We start from the raw sequence: 18,424 nt of genomic DNA on the forward strand, positions 1-18,424 counted from the left end.
ACTATCTGCCATGCCTAGAACCTACAAAGGCCGGGGTCTACTTCTCAGGATATTGTATGGCCACCTTCTCCTTCGTTTCGACACGTTCATGGATGCTCTGTCATGCAGAGAGCTCACTTCTTTTTCCATCTTCCTCAGCTAACTCTTTTTAAATAGTCCAAAGCGGATCATCTACCATTTTTCTTTCCTTCTGGGCTGCTCCGGCTCGAAGGTGGAGAAGCCTTTCTTAGGTTTTTCTTTCTCCCTCATTCCGTTTTATCGCTGGTTATAAGTTGGTTTTGTATGCCTCCTTCGCTCCTTCAGTCATGGCTACGCGGTCGTCTGACGTGCCTCCGGTTCTCCTTTCCGGGTCAGTATTTCTTACTTAGTTTCGTTTCTCTGTTTCTGTTATCTGGGACTATCTAGTTATGAATATAATTTACACACTGATAGCTACAGAGATTTGAAATGTTGTTTAATATAGCTGTCTAAATGTGTTTATGGTAACTTATCCTTAAGAGATGCTGAAAGCTATCATAAATTGGATAAAGGCGTCCATTTTTATATACAGTCCCTGCACAGATATTAGATTTCGCATAGGGAGGTGGTGGTTTATTATTCATGTATATTGCTGCTGTATCATTTGTCAAAATGAGCCTTCAGAATAGGTATCAAGCATATGCATGATCGAATCCTGATTGTCGCTCTGCTCTCTGGGAAGGGAGTTGGGGGTTTTCGTCGGATTTCTCTGTCGGCTTTCCTACATGCCTCTCTTTTCAAATTAGTTTTCCGGCGACTGTACAGTCCATAAATTACAATTGATGCTAAATACAGTCTCCTTAATCTTTTCTGCTTAGAAGTTTCTCGATCCTTGTTTAATTTGACATTCCGACGGTGGCTTTATGCCATCTTCATTTATTCTAGCTGATCCTAGAATAGTTTCTTTATTGGGTCTTATGTACTTTTTTGCTGATACTCTTAAAGTCCATATCTAGCCTCTCTGACAATATCCATCGGGAACCTACATGGTGTACTTTTCTTCTATCTGGGTGTCTTGTCATCCAGGTTCTTATTGCAGAACGTTCTTATTGCCCATCTTATCAACTCCCGTATCGTCCTTCTCTCCTTGAAATATCTGAGCTCCCCATATGTCGACCGATAGTGACTCACCTGCCACGGTAGCTCTTTTCAGAGCTGCCATTGAGTCAGAAAAGGCACGTGAACATGCCACCCTGGATCCGAATTGGCACGCTTCGGTGGAAGAGATGATTCATACATCATGTCAGGCTGGGTCCCTCCAAAATGGCTCGATGCAGGCAGCGGACAAAAAAGAGTCCCCCTCCCCCATATTCAATACTGATCTTCGTAAGGAGGCCCGAGCAAAGAAATCTTGGAACCCAGTTAAAATTACACCTCCTCCAAAGGTGGTATCTGTCTCAGGCGCGACTCTGTCCGAACGGATTGATAGTCTTCAAAGGCTAGAACTTATCGGAAAGTGGCATTTTCCAGAGATGACAGAAGAGGAAATGAGAACGTGGCTATCATCAAAGTGGATCCCTCTGATTGGATACACTCCAGTCATCTCCCGTATGATGAAAGATTGGTTCTCTTTTCATTTCTTGAAACCAACAGATCTTGAAACGATTCTTAATAAACCCTGGGTGTATGGTAGGAGCTTTTTATCATTATCCCGTTGGTACATGGGTTTCGACCCCCTAAAAAACACTCCATCCAATTCTATGATCTGGGTCAAGTTACCCAACCTTCCGCTGGAGTTATGGTCTGTCGAAACCCTCATGGATATCGGCAATTCTGTTGGCGAATCCATTTATGTTGATCCTTGGGTCAGGGGGAGAAAGATAAAAGGATAGCTTGGATACTGATTGAAAAGCCCTTCAAAGGTGGTTATCCGGAGCACATTGAGATTTCATGGGATGGAACCACTATTTGCCAAAGACTCGATTTCTGGGGCATCCCTTTCCATTGCTCTCTCTGTCATCGAACTGGCCATCTCATTAATAATTGCAGGATGCGCTTTAATAGGAAAACAAAACGCCGTCCTATCTTCAGGGGAAGAACCTCTGGTGCAGAATCTTTGTCGGAAGACACAGGTATTAATCACAAGCAGTCTAATTATCAGGAAAAGGCCTCCTGCCATTCTCAGTTCTTTTCTTATGATCAAACGGTCGAGCCACACTCCCCGGTCATAGACTGTCCTCCCATTCCTCAGCCAATTGAAGATATCCCGGTGCCCTCCCCATCCCCCATGAAGAAAGGCGACTTTGTGGTTGGAACTCATCCCATTTTGTTAAGTTCAACGACGCCCTCATTGGTCACTCCTCCTGTGGGTCATTCCAGAGGAAAGGATCCCATGCCTTCTCCTACCCCTTTCAACTCACCGATTGAGTCTCCGGTGAATAAATCTGACAGTGATATTGAAACCCTTCTTCAGAAGAATCCCTCTGTCCTTGAACCTTTAACCATACATAAACCCTCCTTTCCCTCCATTAGCCCAAATTCTGCAAAGAACATCACAGTCCACAAAAAACACAGAGGAGGTTCTCGACATTTTAGGGGCAGAACAATCGTATCTGATTATGGTATTATGAATCTTTCCTTGGTTGAAGTTCCAGTCACTGACTCCTCTGCATCCCAGCCTCTTAGAGCATATATGGCTGGTCAGCCTTCAACATGACCTTCTTAATCTCTATGAATATCTGGGGATTGGGCGCATCCCCAAAATTCTTGGTGCTCAAAGAGATTTTCCAATCAGCACAGCCTCACATCATCTTTATACAGGAAACGATGCATTCCAGTAAGGCCGCTATTGCCTTCTTCAGAAGAATGCTCCCGACATGGTATATGGTTGCATCAGATGCTGATGGTTTGTCGGGGGGTTTGGCAGTCTTATGGGATCCGTCATGGGTAAAAGCGAAAGCCTATAAATGTTGCGTGGGAATTCTTATTTCTGCTCTGGTCAGAGGTCGGCCTAGGATTTTACATATGTTGAACATCTACGCGCCATACAAGAACAAATCATCTTTTTGGGATTTATTGTTTGCTTCGAAAATTCTTGACATTGAATCTTTGCTGATAGCTGAGGATTTTAATGTCACTCTTAACTCTAATGAATGCTGGGGCCATTGCAGGAATCATGACTCTATTGCAGATTGGCTACGCTTGGAGTTTTTAAATAGAAATCTGGTCGATGTTATTCCCCAAAAGATGTCTCCAACCTGGGACAATAACAGGACTGGCATGGCTTATATCGCAAAACGACTCGACCGATTTCTCATTAATGCCAGTGTCATTGAGGAATGGGGAATGCCAGACGCAAGCACCGGAAGTGCCTACACTTCTGATCATCGCCCCATCTATCTTACCTGGAGGCAAACAGAGTCTAGATTGGGCTACTCCTTCAAATTCAACAGAATCCATCTGTTTGACCAATCTTTCAACGATCTCATAACAAAAAAATGGGATGAACTAAAACATTCGGAGAGCGCTCCTTTCACGACTTTTCGTGAAAAAATTCAATCCTTGAGGGAGGTGGCAAAGGATTGGATTATCAAAAAAAGAAAGCAAGACAAACAGGAGCTCGAGAACATAAAAAAGGAGCAAAGTCTCCTATCAGCTACAGTTCAATTTGACTGTATGTCCTTTGATCAAAAAAATCATCTCAGATCCCTGGAGAAAAAGAAACAGTCGCTGCTGCAAAAGGAAGAATTTGCATGGAGACTTAAAATCAGGGCGATTTGGCTTAAGGAGGGTGATCGAAATTCAAAATTCTTCCATAACTTTGCAAATGCCAGAAGGCGTTCAAATTCGATATGGAAGATTCAAGATGGACAAGGGGGTTTCCTATACACTCAACATGACATCTCGTCGGAGGCCACAAGGTTTTTTCAGGAGCAATACAAGCGGCGGGCTATTCAGATTGACGAGGTCTTTCGCATGATTGAGCATGTTCCTGTTATGTTCGATGAAGCAGCAAACTTGGAATTCTTTAAGCCCATCTCGAAAGCGGAATTACAGGATGCCATCAAGAAATTTCAAAAGGACAAAAGTCCTGGGCCGGATGGATGGCCCATTGAATTTTTCCATCACTTCTATGATTTATTCAAAGATGATTTGCTTGGGATGGTTGATGCTTCTCGCATGTCGGGGAATGTACATAGTGCTCTTACAGCTACTTTTATAGCGCTCATTCCCAAAAAGGACCTGCCTGAATCTTTTGCGGATTTCAGGCCAATTGCCTTGTGCAATATTCTATTCAAAATCATTTCTAAAGTCATTGCTGAGAGATTAAAATCGGTCCTTAACTCTTTCATCTCCAGGGACCAACATGCGTTTCTTAAGGACAGGAACATTATTGATGCCGTTGCATCCACTCAGGAATGTCTATTCTCAGTCTCAACAAAGAACACAGATGCAGCCATTCTAAAAATAGATCTGGAAAAGGCATACGACTGTGTGGATTGGGGGTTCCTTCGTATCCTCCTCGCAAAAATCGGTTTGAGAACTCAGGGTATAAATTGGGTGATGGCATGTGTTGAGAATGTTAAATTCTCTGTTATCATTAACGGACTTCCCTCAGCTTTCTTTCAGGCGGAGAGAGGACTTCGCCAGGGCTGTCCGCTCTCCCCTCTTCTCTTTATCTTGGTTATGAATGCTCTCAGTACCCAGATAAACAAAGCTGTTGCAGACAACCGATGTGCCCCCATCAAGATTTGTAAGAATGTTTCTTTGTCTCATAACTTGTTCGTTGATGATATTCTTATATTTGCTATGCTCTGCAAATCGAGCTGGATATGCCTCTATGAAATATTTCAAATGTTTCAATCGGCATCGGGCCTGATAATTAACAAAGCCAAATCTATGTTATTTCATAATGATACAAATGAGGAATTAGCTCTCTGGATTGCGTCTCTATTTGGTATCAATCTCGCTCTAATCAAAGACGGGTTTAAGTATTTGGGCTTCTTTCTCAAGCCAAAGGGGAACCGTTCTCTGGATTGGACTTGGCTGATTGATCGTTTTTACAGAAAAATCTCAAGGTGGGAGATGCGGTTTTTATCTTTAGGCGGCAGGTTTATTCTTGTTCAGTCTGTCCTATCGCAGCTTGCTGTGTATTGGGCTCACCTTTTTTTTCTTCCCTCTTCCATAATCAACAAAATGGTCTCTTTATCTGCAAACTTTCTATGGGGCAGCAGATCCCATCCTTCCAAGATTCACTTAGTCAAGATGGATTCAATTTCTAGATCAAAGAGATCTGGTGGTTGGGGTCTGCCTCACATGAGATCATTCGGTAAGGCCCTCCTTTGTCATTCTCTTAAACATGGCATCTTCGGCGTGGGCAAATGGAGCTCCATCATTAATCAGAAATACCTGAAAGGTAAGCCTCTGGTATACTGGTATCGGATGAAATCATTGGGCTCATCAGGGGGATCTGCTATTTGGCTCGGCTTCAGAAAGATACAGGAGCTCTTTTTTGTCTTCCTTAGATGGCGCATTAATACGGGCTCCAGTATTCTTATTGGTTTGGACCCCACTGTTCATGGTTTGGAAGGATCCCTCTCTCCAGATCTTATCTCCTTCCTGCACTCCCGGGGTCTTTTCACATGGAACAAGCTGATTCATGCATGGTCCTCATCGTCGCCTGTTTGGATGGGCGCTGATGATCTCAATCTGCCTTCCTCTCTGCGTCATCTATGGACATCGACGGTAAAGAGTTTTGAAAACACAGGAATTAAACAGTCTGGGACTAATGATGTCTTGGTATGGTCGAAGTCGCGCTCCTCTCTGCCTGTCTCTGTAAAAGATTTATATGCAGCTGTCTCTTCAACTCTGCAGCCGCTTCCTATGCCTTTTTTTCCTTCAAAGTTCTGGAAATCTCCGTGCCCGCTCAAGGCTATTTTATTTTCCTGGTTGGTATTCTCCAATAGAAACCTCACATGGGAGGTACTGCAAAGAAAAGGGTGGACGGGTCCTGGTAGATGTGTCATGTGCTGTCAAGCGCCTGAATCAAATATCCACATGTTTTTCCAATGTCCGGCATCGGCCAAAATATGGTATGAACTTTCATTATCTCATGGTTTTCCTCATCAAGTTTTCTCCTCTGTACAGGATGCTTTCCAGTGGTGGGGCGATCAGCGTCCAGCTTGGAGATCGATATTTATACTTACCTGCTGGTTTCTCTGGAAGTGGAGAAATGCCCGTATTTTTCAGGAGTCAAATGCTCCAATTGATTCTGTGCTGGTCTCCATATCGGCTCAGACTGCTTCGGATTGATATGTTCTTTTCTCTCTATATGGTTCTGCTTATTCCTATGTGTCTCTCTACACTCTGTTTTATTTTTGGATGGCCATTGTGATTATGGTTATGATGGTTTTGTTTTCTGGTATGGTCTGAGACCTCTTTTCATCAGTATCTGTCTTATTATAGGCGCAGAGGCAGTCCCTCTTTTGTCATCAGGAATGTTTTTTGGCTGGCTTAATACGCCTTTATATGTTTCAGCTCATTATATTTCCTTAATATAATATACATGTTGATTTTTCTCTCTGAAAAAACTATATATATCACATGTTGTTAACACTTCAAAACATGGCCCACCAGCCACTTCAGGATCAATTAATGAATAAATGTTAATGCATAAGACCGTATGATTATCGATTGAATGTTGGGTCACCGCCGTTAACCACAGGATTTAAGATTATAGGGTTCCATTAAAAACACCAAGACATAGGAAACTCATGAGTAAGCTCTTTGTTGACTTTATTCCTATTCAATACACGTAGAGAAGAATATGAAAACGTAACTTATGCGTGATTCAATAGAATGTAGTCGTTCTCCATGTCATCAGTTGACCAACTTTAGGCCTCACACCGCCACGACAAACGACAGGCCAAGTCACATGCATTTTGTGTTGTAAAGGATGACAAAGCACATCAATGTGAAGGGCGTAATGACATACTCATCCTGTGTATTACGGAATAACAAAAACTCTTATGTAACCTGCCACTATATTATTGCAAATATTAGTATGTTTTCATATTATATTTTGTTAATTATTATTTAAACCACCTTCCAATCGATATCAGAACGATATCAGACTTGAAGACGTCAATACACAATGCATGTGATCGAAGTTATGATTTGTGGATGATTTTGTCTTACTAACGGGTTGCGAACTAATATTCTTTCGAGCCATTTGACCATCCACGTGTTAAAACTACCCTTTCATGAGAACGAATTCACAACATTGTAATTTTAGTCATTTCTTATTTTAATATATATATTTTATTCATTTCTTATTTTATTTAAATACATATTATATTTAAATACATATTAGTGCAATTATATTTATTATATTAATAAATATGGTTGATATACATTTAATGTTTATAATTATAATTATGACTATTAATTAATATTAATAATATTATTAATTGATATTAATATAAATATTATTATTAACATTATTAATTAATTTAATAATTTATTATGAATTAATTATAAATCTAAAGGAGTAATATTAAATCAAAGGTATGTAAATTCTAAAATAAATACTATAAACCCTAAATTAAACATGGTTGACTATATTTTACCATAGTTGATTTTCATATTGAGACAATTTTTATGTTCTTAGAGTTTATGCTTCTATGATTCATGATATATTGTTCAAATCTTCCAGAAAAAACACATTGAGAACAAAGGGTTCACACATTTCGAACCCAAATCTAGGTTCATCACCAGGTTAATAAAAATATTATTAAATATTATAAACCCAAGGGATTAGTACTAAAACCCCAAGGTATTATGAACCCAAGGGAATAATATTAAACATAAGGGATTGATATTATAAACCTAGTATATAAAAACTCGAAGATAAATATTATAAACTATAAAATAAACATGGTTTACCAATGTTGATAGTCATATTGAGACAATCCTTGTCATAACACGATGTTGGACAATGGTTGATCGTGAATGACCATGATTGATTTTCATATAAACAATCTTCATCCCAATGCGATGTTGGAGCATGATTGCCCATTGTTGATTTTCATATTAAGACAATCATTATCGCAATGTGACATAGGACCATGCTTGAGCATGGTTGGCTATGATTGGCTGGATTATAAACCTCAACAAATAATATTATACCTTAGGAATATGAACCCTTAGATTAATACATGTAAGGGATTCATACTATAAACCCAAGGGAATAGTAAACCCAAGGGACTAAAATTATAAACCCAAAGTATATATAACCTAAGATAAATATTATAAACCCTAAAATAAACATGGTTGACCATGGTTATTTTCCATATTGAGACAATCCTTGTCACAATGCGAACATGGTTGACAATCGCTGGCTATGATTGACCATGGTTAACCATTATTAATACTATAAGGGAAAGGGAATAACCCAAGGGATTGGTATTATAAACCCAAGGGAACAACAAACCCAAGGGATTAATACTAAAACCCCAAGGGATTATCAACCCAAGGGAATAATATTAAATCTAAGGGGCTAATATTATAAACCCAAGGTATATAAACCCTGAGATAAAATATAATAAACATTAAAATGGACATGGTTGACCATGGTTGATTCTCATATTGAGACAATCCTTATCACAATGTGATGTTGGACCATGCTTAACCATGGTTTATTTTAATATCAAGACAATCTTTGTCACAATGCGATGTTCAACCATGATTGATATATCAACCCAAGGGAATAATATTAAATCCTAGGAATATGAACACTTATATTAATAAACCCCAGGGATAGATATTATAAATTAAAGTGAATAATAAACGCAAGGGATAAAACTTATAAACCTGAGGCATATAAACCCTAAGATAAATATTATAAACCCTAAAAAACATGGGTGACCATGGTCGATTTCCGTATTAAGACAATCCTTGTCACAATGCAATGTTGGACTATGCTTGACCATGCTTGACCATGGTTGATTTTCATATTGAGACAATCTTTGTTACAATGTGACATAGGACCACAGTTGATTTTTATATTGAGACAATCATTATATTAATAAAAATACTATTAAATATTATAAAACCAAGGGATTAATATTATAAACCTGAGGGAATGATAAACCTAAATTATTATGAACTCAAGGGAATAATATTAAACCTAAGGTATTGATATTATAAACCCAATGTATAAAAACTAGAAGATAAATATTACAAACCATAAACTAAACATGGTTAACCAAGGTTGATTTTCATATTGAGACAATCTTTGTCCCAATGCAACGTTCGAGCATAGTTTTCCATTGGTTATTTTCATAGTGAGACAATGATTGTCATAATGCGATGTAGGACCATGCTTGACCATCATTCACCATGGTTATTTTTCATATTGAGGCAATCATTTTCACAATGCGATGTTGGACCATGGTTGACTATGGATGACCATGGCTGTCACAATGTGATTTTGGACCAAGAGACAATATTTTTCTTAATGTTAGCATGGTTATTAACTACGGTTGACCATGATTTACCATGGTTTATTTTCATATTGAGACAATATTTTTCACAATGTGTTGTTGGTCCATTTCATTCAGGTATACACAAGTCAAAATTCAACAAATAATAAATTTCCCAAATTCATTTAGTCTTTCACATCATCGATTTAATTTCTTTTTAGGTCTACATGGTTTACACTACAACTGGTTCTTCTCATCCATACATCATGTTCCAGTGAGTAAAATCTAAGTAAGATATGGTAATTACACCAACTATTCCTCTCACTTAGGTTTCACCGTGTATTTTTCCTTGCAACCTGTTCCTAAAGATTCAACTTCAACGAGTTTTGCCATGTGTAATATCACCCTCCACGTTTTCCTCTAGAATATGCCACCTATTCATTCTTAAATCGTCACCTAAGAAAATCATTCGAGTTACATTTTGTATTGCATTCCTAAATTAACACATTTGATCATTAACACAAAAGGTTTCTATCTATCATTATGTTGCAGTATTCAACAACCCCCATTTATTTTTATTTAATTATTAATAAATAATGGGGACCCTTCTTCTATTTCAATAAAATTCTTCAAATTTAAAAAAATTTAGGAGATTTTTGGATCTGATATAAAATTTTATAAGCTTGAAGGTTTCCCTGGTTGGAACCCATATATCGGAGCTCAACCCTTAAAATGTTACGATAAACATAGACCCTAATAAGCCCTCTCTGATAGAAGTCAAAGCATTATCGGAAGACTTCAATCAGATCCTTATTATACCATAACTTTCCTTTTGTGAAAGTTATGATAAAGTCCCTCTCTGATATAGCTTTCCCAATGATTACTTTATTTATTAAAGGGCTCTTACTAAAGATTTATCATAATTCATGCGTGCCTATATAAATATAAATATTATAATTGTCGTTGGCCCCACAACTGTCATTTGTTATATCGGTGCCTCCAATATCCTAACTTTTAAAATGTGACACTTTCGATATTTCCCACCTTCAATTCCTTTCATTTCTGATATCTCCCATTGTCGATACTTCATATATTCCCATTAAACCTCTATATCAAAACTTTCACATCGGAAGTCTATTCCTTAAACCCCTGATATGATTCCTTTGATATACCACCTCCAATATGAATTTTCTAATATTGCTTCTTGCCTCTTTTCAATAGTCGTTACTTCATCAGAAGTTCTCATTATCGTATATTTAAAATGAATCCCTCTTAATCATTTCTCCAAGATTTTACCTCCAATATGTGGATTTGGAAAGCCCATGTGAATTCATGTTTCCACACTTAATGTTTGAAAGTGGTGAAGTTATTGTTTTCGAAATCATAAACACTTTCATTCATTTCAGTTTGATTCTATCAAGATTTGTTGTAAATAATAAGACTATTGTTGTAAAGAATCATTATTTGCACTAAGTCCTTTGTGAGTATAAGGTTATTGCTTATAACTATGTTTTCTACTACCGGCTAGTCTCGACCATCGTAGTAGTGAAGAAATGTCTAAAGAAAGGAAAGGAAAGAATAATTTTTTTTTGCAGTAGCAATCTACCACTATAAGGATTCGGTGAACAGTTGTAATTAATGTAAATAAATAATAGAGAAGATAGAGAGTCATCGGGAGATGAACTGAATAGTCACTCCCTCTTGTATATAATAATGAACAACCTGAATGAATAAGATAGTTATGATTTCAGGTGTTACCTCCTGGTCCGACATGGTATCAGAGAAGGTGCCATTTTTTGGCTTCCCCTTTTTTTTAATTTGTAACTCCTATTATGTTTTGCCTTTATTTTGCATCTTTTGCAGGCTGACATCTCTGTCAAAACCCTGTGAAATATCCTTCATTTTTGTTGCGTCAAATGCCGCATTGAAGCCGAAGGTGCTATAGTGACTTGGATTTCCTCCCTTGGGCCAAATCTAAAATGTCATAAACCCGCATATGTAAATATCGTTGGGTTCGCTTTTAATCGCATATCGCAAGTCTCTTTGCCCCGATCAATACCGCTGCATGTTTGCAATGCGATCATACCTTTCATTACCCCTTTTGTATTTGAAGCTCCGCATACATTTTCTTATTCAATTCGTATCTTTTTTCATATAAACTACCAATGGTGATGATGTAACCCACTTGGACATAGTTCCCAAGGTTTCACTTTATCGAGCTTGTTCTCCACCGTTGATCTCAATCTCAAGATCCAATGGCTGACATCAATTTCGGGTCGACTACATACACGAGAATTACCCGCCCAAAATGTTCACTTTTTTCTCTCTCCTCGAGCTCATTCTCCACCGTAGATCTCAAATCCCAAGATCCGACAGTCTATAGAAATTTCGGGTGGACAACTTGCACGAGAGTCACCCGCCCGAAATGAGCGATTTTTCTCTCTCCTCTAAATGCTACGTGTCCACTGTTGAATGGAATCGGGCATTCTCCACTAAAAACCACTTACCATTTCTCATCCGCCCAAAATCCTGCTTATCACTTTAAAACCGCCCTTTGTCTTGGTTAACACCTCGACTTGATTTTCTTGCGATAACCGTTGATCACCTACCATCGACGACCCTCCTCTGTATTTCTCTTCTGCTCATCTCCACCACTCATCTCCGCTGATTCATCTTTGTCGCTTATCTTCGTTGTTCATCTCTGCCATACACAACAACAAAAGAACTATAGCTCCAGTTAGACTTTGGTATTCGGGTGAATGTTGAATATTGTTAAGTTGAACGTTGTTGGTATAACAATCATTTTTTACAGCAGAACTATTTTTTTCCACATTACACATATTTTACAATGCATTCAATTATATCTATTGTGGGAGTAGTTCTAAATGGAAAGGAGAATTATCCTGAATCGTTGTAGAAAATCCACCACACTCTCATTTTTAATGAGCTATGGGAAGGAGTGTGTGTTTGAGGAGTCAAAGAGCTAGTCCAGCCTACCTCAGACAAGGAGCTCACCATTTGGGAAAATAATAACAACAAGGCCTATGCATTGATTGCAGCATCTGTAAGTGAAGAGGTGAGTCAACATATTTCACCATTTTCAAATGCATTAAAAGCCTTATAAAAGCTGAAGGAACTCTATGACTCACACTCTGCACTTGAAGTTGTTGAACTCATGATTAAACTCTTCACCCTTGAATTACAAAATAATGATCCTCTTGCTCTTGCATCTGAAGTAAAAGCTGTTGAAAAGTGTGCAACAAGAAATGCTTGTTGAGAGTGCAACAAGATGATGGAGCTTAGTGAAAAGAGTCGCCTTCACTAAGTGGGCCCACAGGCTATTTTTGGCGCAAGTCTATTTTTAGACTATGTCTATTTTTAGACATATGGATCATGTCTATGGATGATTGATCAAGTTGGGAAAAATAGATGGACTTCTATTTTTGATGAAAGTGTGAGTGATCACAGTGTGAGTGATTACAGTGTGAGTGATCACAGTGTGAGTGATCAAAGTCAAAAATAGAAAAGTCAAATATTGTTATCTCACAATAATATTTGGACTATAAACTTAATCTTATTCTCTTGGAGCACTTCAGTTTGAGCTACGGAAGTGGCACATACAGCTGTCAGAAGGAAATTCGTTTTTCTTATGAGTCAGTTGAGTTGTTGCATGCATGACTTCAGTTAGAACATAAGTGAGTTGAGTTTAGTGGACTGGAGGTACAGTTGATGGAGTTGTGTTCAGTTTAGCTTTGTTAAACTGGTTGTATTTAGTCTAACTGATCAATAGACTAAAGATGAGTTGGGTGAATTAGTTATTAATTAATTCACAAGTTATTAACTCATAATGCAACTATAGAATACATCAGTTAACTCAGTTGCATGTCAGTGCATGTTCAGTTCAGCAGGGACAGGTGTTAGAGGATCAGATTGCTATCAGTTGTGACTATAGCTGTGCATGATGATTTGCACAATCAAAGGATTGAGTATGCCAATGAGTTTGCTCACGTATCTTCATGATATTATAGCTGTTGCTCACGTCCAACATAGTGTGGGTGACTATTTTGCAGTGTAAAATCGAGTTTGGGAAGCTATTCTCATCAGTTCTCGAGCAGGTTTGAGCAGTGGAGGCAGGCAAGCAGCGGGAGAGATTTGGAGATCAAATCTGAGCTGTATTGTGTGTAACAGGTGGAGATACTTGTGAGAAGTATTATGTTTTGTATTGTTACATGATTCAATCAATATAATATACAGATAGTGTGGGGTTTTTAGCGAGATGCTTTCCCCGGGATACATACTGTGTTTATGAGTTTGATTGATGCTTCTATGTGTGCCTGTGGATGTTTCTGCTTCTGTAATTTGATGATCAACGTAGAGGAGATTATGTATTATACATGTTCCGCTTAAATTGTATGATCAGGATAATCTCTGTTGAATATGTGTCATATTATTCAAAATTCCTACATGGTATCGGAGCTAGATTTGTAGAGAATTTGCAGGAAATTTCTACATGGTATCGGAGCAGCTTGATTTGTAGAAGAGATTTTTACAGGATATCAAGCGAGGATTGATCATCAAATCTACTATTCATGAAGTGTTTACATTCTATTTCTCTAGGCAGAGCCTGTAATCGGGCCAGGTAGCCTCTGGATTCATCCTTCCTTTGGAATGTGAAATATCCGGTGAAAGCCCATACAGTCAATCTATGTACGAGAAATATTTTGTACTCACGAATTCTAGATTGGAAGCAGTTGAGTTTTGTGCTGGTGGAATTCGAATTTAATTCCAAAGCAAGAGATAAAACTCAGAAACATTCAGTTCGAGAATGGAGATAGTATGCCCCAGTATCTCACGAGGTTCACTCAGTGTCGAGATGAGCTAGGAAGTGTGGGTGTTACTGTTGATGATGAGGATGGTGAGTCTAGAACTCCTTGACCTTCCTAAGAGTTGGCATAGCTACCAGGACTCGGTGAATGGAAGGGAGAAACTGCCAAATTGGGAACGACCATGGTTGGATTTGATACAGGAGGAGATTAGACGGAGCACCAGAGACGGTTCTTCATCCATGCAGGATGAGGAGAACTTTGCCTTAGCGAGTAAGGCGAAGAAGGGGAAGGGGAAGGTTTCTCTTTCTGAATCCAGTTCTTCCAATGATGGGAAGAAGGTTGACAAGGCGAAGGTGAGATGCTTTCGTTGTCATGAGTTGGGTCATTATGCTACTAATTGCCCAAAGAAGAAGTCCAAGAAGGGATCCGGGGAAGGATATGAAGGTGAGGCAGCCTCACTTGCTTCACAGTTTGAGTTGGACTTCACACTCTTCGCATGCATGGTTTCATCCATGATGGGAAGTATAATGCATGATATCAAAGTCACTAATGTTGATTTGGATATTCCTCTAATCAATTTTCTCAAGGCACTTTATCCTACTTACTCCAATTATCTTGATTCATTACAAGAAAATGGAAATCTCAAAGATATTACCTTTGACTCCCTTGTAAAAAAAATTGTTGAAAGAGAGAAATCTTTTGGAAAGAAGACAACCCCTGAATCTTCTGAAGACATTGTGTGCCTTACTCATAAAGAAAAGAATCTTGCCCAAGATTCTTCTAGAGGAAGAGGTAGTCAAATAGGAAGAGGAATATATTTCAGAGGTAGGGGGGCAGACAATCTTAAGGAGAAAATTCATATTTGCAATGCATACGCTACAAAAGAAATGGATCACATGATGCCTCAACATGCAAGTTACCTTGGGAAAAAATTGAGCATCAAAGAAACCAATCCAAAGGTAAAAATAATGACAATGACAAAGGTAAAGCACCTGAATATGCTCACTATGTTGTGGCACAATGTAATATTGGAGTAAATGAAGACTTATTTAATGTTTCACTTACTTCTTCGAAAAATGATTGGTTGCTTCATTCAGGAGCAACTTGCCACATGACTCATAGAAAAGATTTTTTTGAAGAGTTTACTGATAATGTTGATGGTGCAGTATACTTTTAAGGCCAATAAAAAATTAAGCCATCAGGGCTTGTCACAATCAGGCTTAAATTGCTTGGTCTTCTAGACTTTCTTCTGCATCATGTTCTATATCTCCCACAACTAAGGAGAAACTTGTTGTCCTTGGTCCACATCCACCAGCAAGGTCACTCCATTCATATGTTTGATGGCAAGCTTGAGGTGAGAAAAGCATCTTACCACTCACTTGTCATGATGGGGATAGAAGAAGAAAGGCTTCTCAAGCTGCAGTGTACATCTTCTCTTGCACAAAATTTCTCATACAATTCTCATTATGAAGAAGGTACACTTCCATAAAGTTTATTATGGCATGCTATATTTGGACATTTGAACTATGACAACCTCCACTTGTTGAAGAAAAATGGTGTTACTGGTTTGCCTACAATTCCTAGGAAACTTAAGCAATGTGATGGTTGCATTCTAGGAAAGCATAGCAAATAATCCTTTCATGATTCACACTCCAGAGCACATAGAAAACTTGAACTCATTCATTCAGATTTATGTGGTCCAATGCCTGTTTCTTCTGCAAATGGAAATAAATATCTGATGACATTTATTGATGACTACACCAGAATGTGTTGGGTTTATTTATTAAAGAACAAATTTGATGCTTTTCAAACATTCAAGAACTTTCATAAATGGATTGAAAATGATGCACAATCTCATATTGGCTCTATTCGCACTGATAATGGAAAATAATACACTTCGCCAACATGGGATCAAACATCAAACACATGTGACTTATAATCCCCAACACAACGGAGTAGCTGAAATAATGAATAGGACAATCTTAAATATGGTACGCTCCATGCTATTCTTCAAAAATGTAAAAATGATGTTTTGGGTTGATGTAGTTCTATGTGCTGTATATATAAAGAATAGATGTCCAACTAATTCTATTAGAAACAAGACTCCTTATGAAATGTGGTATGGGCACATTCCTTCAATAAAGCATCTCAAGGTCTTTGGTTCCACCTGTTATGCCTTGATACCAAAGGTACATAGAAACAAACATGGTGCAAGAAGTCATAAGTGTATCTTCTTGGGTATTCAAACACCTCCAAAGCATACCATATTTATGATGAAGTCAACAAAAATTTTGTTGTGTCTAGAGATGTAATCTTTCTTGAATCATCCAAAAATGACAATGTTGTTGAGTGGCAACTTGATCGCTTGGATAGGTTCACAAATGAGAAATCATTTCAAGAATTTGATAATAAAATTCCACATCTTGAAGTGGGGATTCCTATACTAGATCAACCTGTGGAATCTTCTTTTAAAGCACTCTCTCCCCTGCATGAAACTCCAACAATAGATGATACTTTGAGTGATGTGATTGATAGAATTGGGAGACTCAATCTTGATTCAATCTCAAATCAGTCAATAGAGCAGCCTGGACCATCTGAGAAAGGTCCCCCAAAGTGGCTAACAAAGACACTTGAAAGTGTTCATCCTGACGAGGTTGGAAAAACAGGAACTAGAAATTCAAACCAGAAAAATGGAGGTGATGTAGATGACTTTGATTCACCTGTTGATATGGATGTTTTTTATGATTGTGAATTCAATTTGTCTACAGATTTTGAACCAACTTCCTTCAAAGAAGCTACTTCTCATGATGAATGGGAATAAGTAATGCAAAAGGAGTATGATGCCTTGATAAAGAATGCCACTTGGAAGCTGGTTGATCCTCCATTGGGAACCAAACCAATTGGCTGCAAGTGGGTCTACAAGAACAACTATAAAGCTGATGGCTCACTTGAAAAACACAAAGCCACGCTTGTGGCAAAAGGTTTTTCACAGAAGGAAGGGGTCTATTATGAGGAGACTTTTACCCCCACAACAAAATGGGCTACCATGCAGACACTCTTTGCCCTAACAGATCAGAACGGTTGGAAAGTCCATCAAATGGATGTAAAAACTGCTTTCTTGAATGGAGATCTAAAAGAAAATGTTTTTATGTCCCAGCCTGAAGGATTTCCTGTGAAAGGATAGGAACATAAAGTATGAAAACTTGTGAAATCCTTGTATGGCCTCAAACAAGCACCTCGAGCCTGGTATGAAAAACTGACTGAGCATCATCTGAAACTCGATTTCAAACATTATGATCTTGATGATGCAACTTTGTTTGTCAAAAAGGTTGGAAAAAAAGTTGTATATCTTGTTGTATATGTAGATGATCTTTTTATAACAGGGAACAATGAAAACTACATTGCATCCATAAAGAAGGAATTGAAGAAAGGTTTTGAAATGACTGATTTGGGCTATGTTCATTACTATCTTGGTATTGAAGTAACTCAACATCTGAAGTCCATATTCCTTTCTCAAAAGAAGTACATTGGAGATTTGTTGAACAGGTTTGGCATGACTGAATGCATTCCTCTGACTACTCCAATGGAACAAAACTTAAATCTCACATCCATTGAAGGAAAAGAATTTGAGGATGCAGCAAAGTATAGACAACTTGTAGGAAGTCTCAACTACCTAACTACTACCAAACCAGACATTTCATTTGTTGTTGGAATCCTCTCCAGATTTATGCAACAGCCTTGTGAGGGACATTGGTCTGCTGCAAAAAGAGTTCTAAAGTACTTGAAGGGGACTCAAGACTTTGGAATCAAGTATACACAGGTGGGCACTTCAGCTTGATTGGATACTCTGATTCGGACTTCAATGGAGACAAATAAACTGGGGTATCTACTTCAGGTTATGCTATGAATCTTGGATCAGGATTTGTCTCCTGGAGATCATGCAAACAATCAGTTCTAGCAGATTCCACAACAGAGGCAGAATATGTGGCAGTTGCTGAGGCAACAAAAGAAATTTTGTGGCTCGGGAAAATTCTTGAAGATTTGCATGTAAACAAGTGCAACCGACTCCACTCATGATTGAGAATACATCTGAAAGAAAGTTGGTGAAGAAAACAAAGTTCCATGATTGAACAAAGCACATCAATACTAAATATCATT

The 18,424-nt window shown here is 38.3% G+C and overlaps 1 long non-coding RNA gene across 1 annotated transcript; it reads left to right on the top strand.

Annotated features, from left to right (window-relative positions):
* Nucleotides 1–237: 237 nt before the first annotated feature.
* Nucleotides 238–6,452, top strand: LOC149230982 (uncharacterized). The gene is made up of 2 exons (XR_016247406.1): nucleotides 238–349; nucleotides 6,106–6,452. It is a non-coding gene; the product is annotated as an uncharacterized LOC149230982 (long non-coding RNA).
* The last annotated feature ends 11,972 nt before the right edge of the window (nucleotides 6,453–18,424 follow it).

This window comes from Pinus tabuliformis, chromosome J, assembly GCF_031772625.1.
Source record: "Pinus tabuliformis cultivar Carrire ecotype Pingquan chromosome J, CPIR1, whole genome shotgun sequence".
Classification (NCBI taxonomy): domain Eukaryota; kingdom Viridiplantae; phylum Streptophyta; class Pinopsida; order Pinales; family Pinaceae; genus Pinus; species Pinus tabuliformis.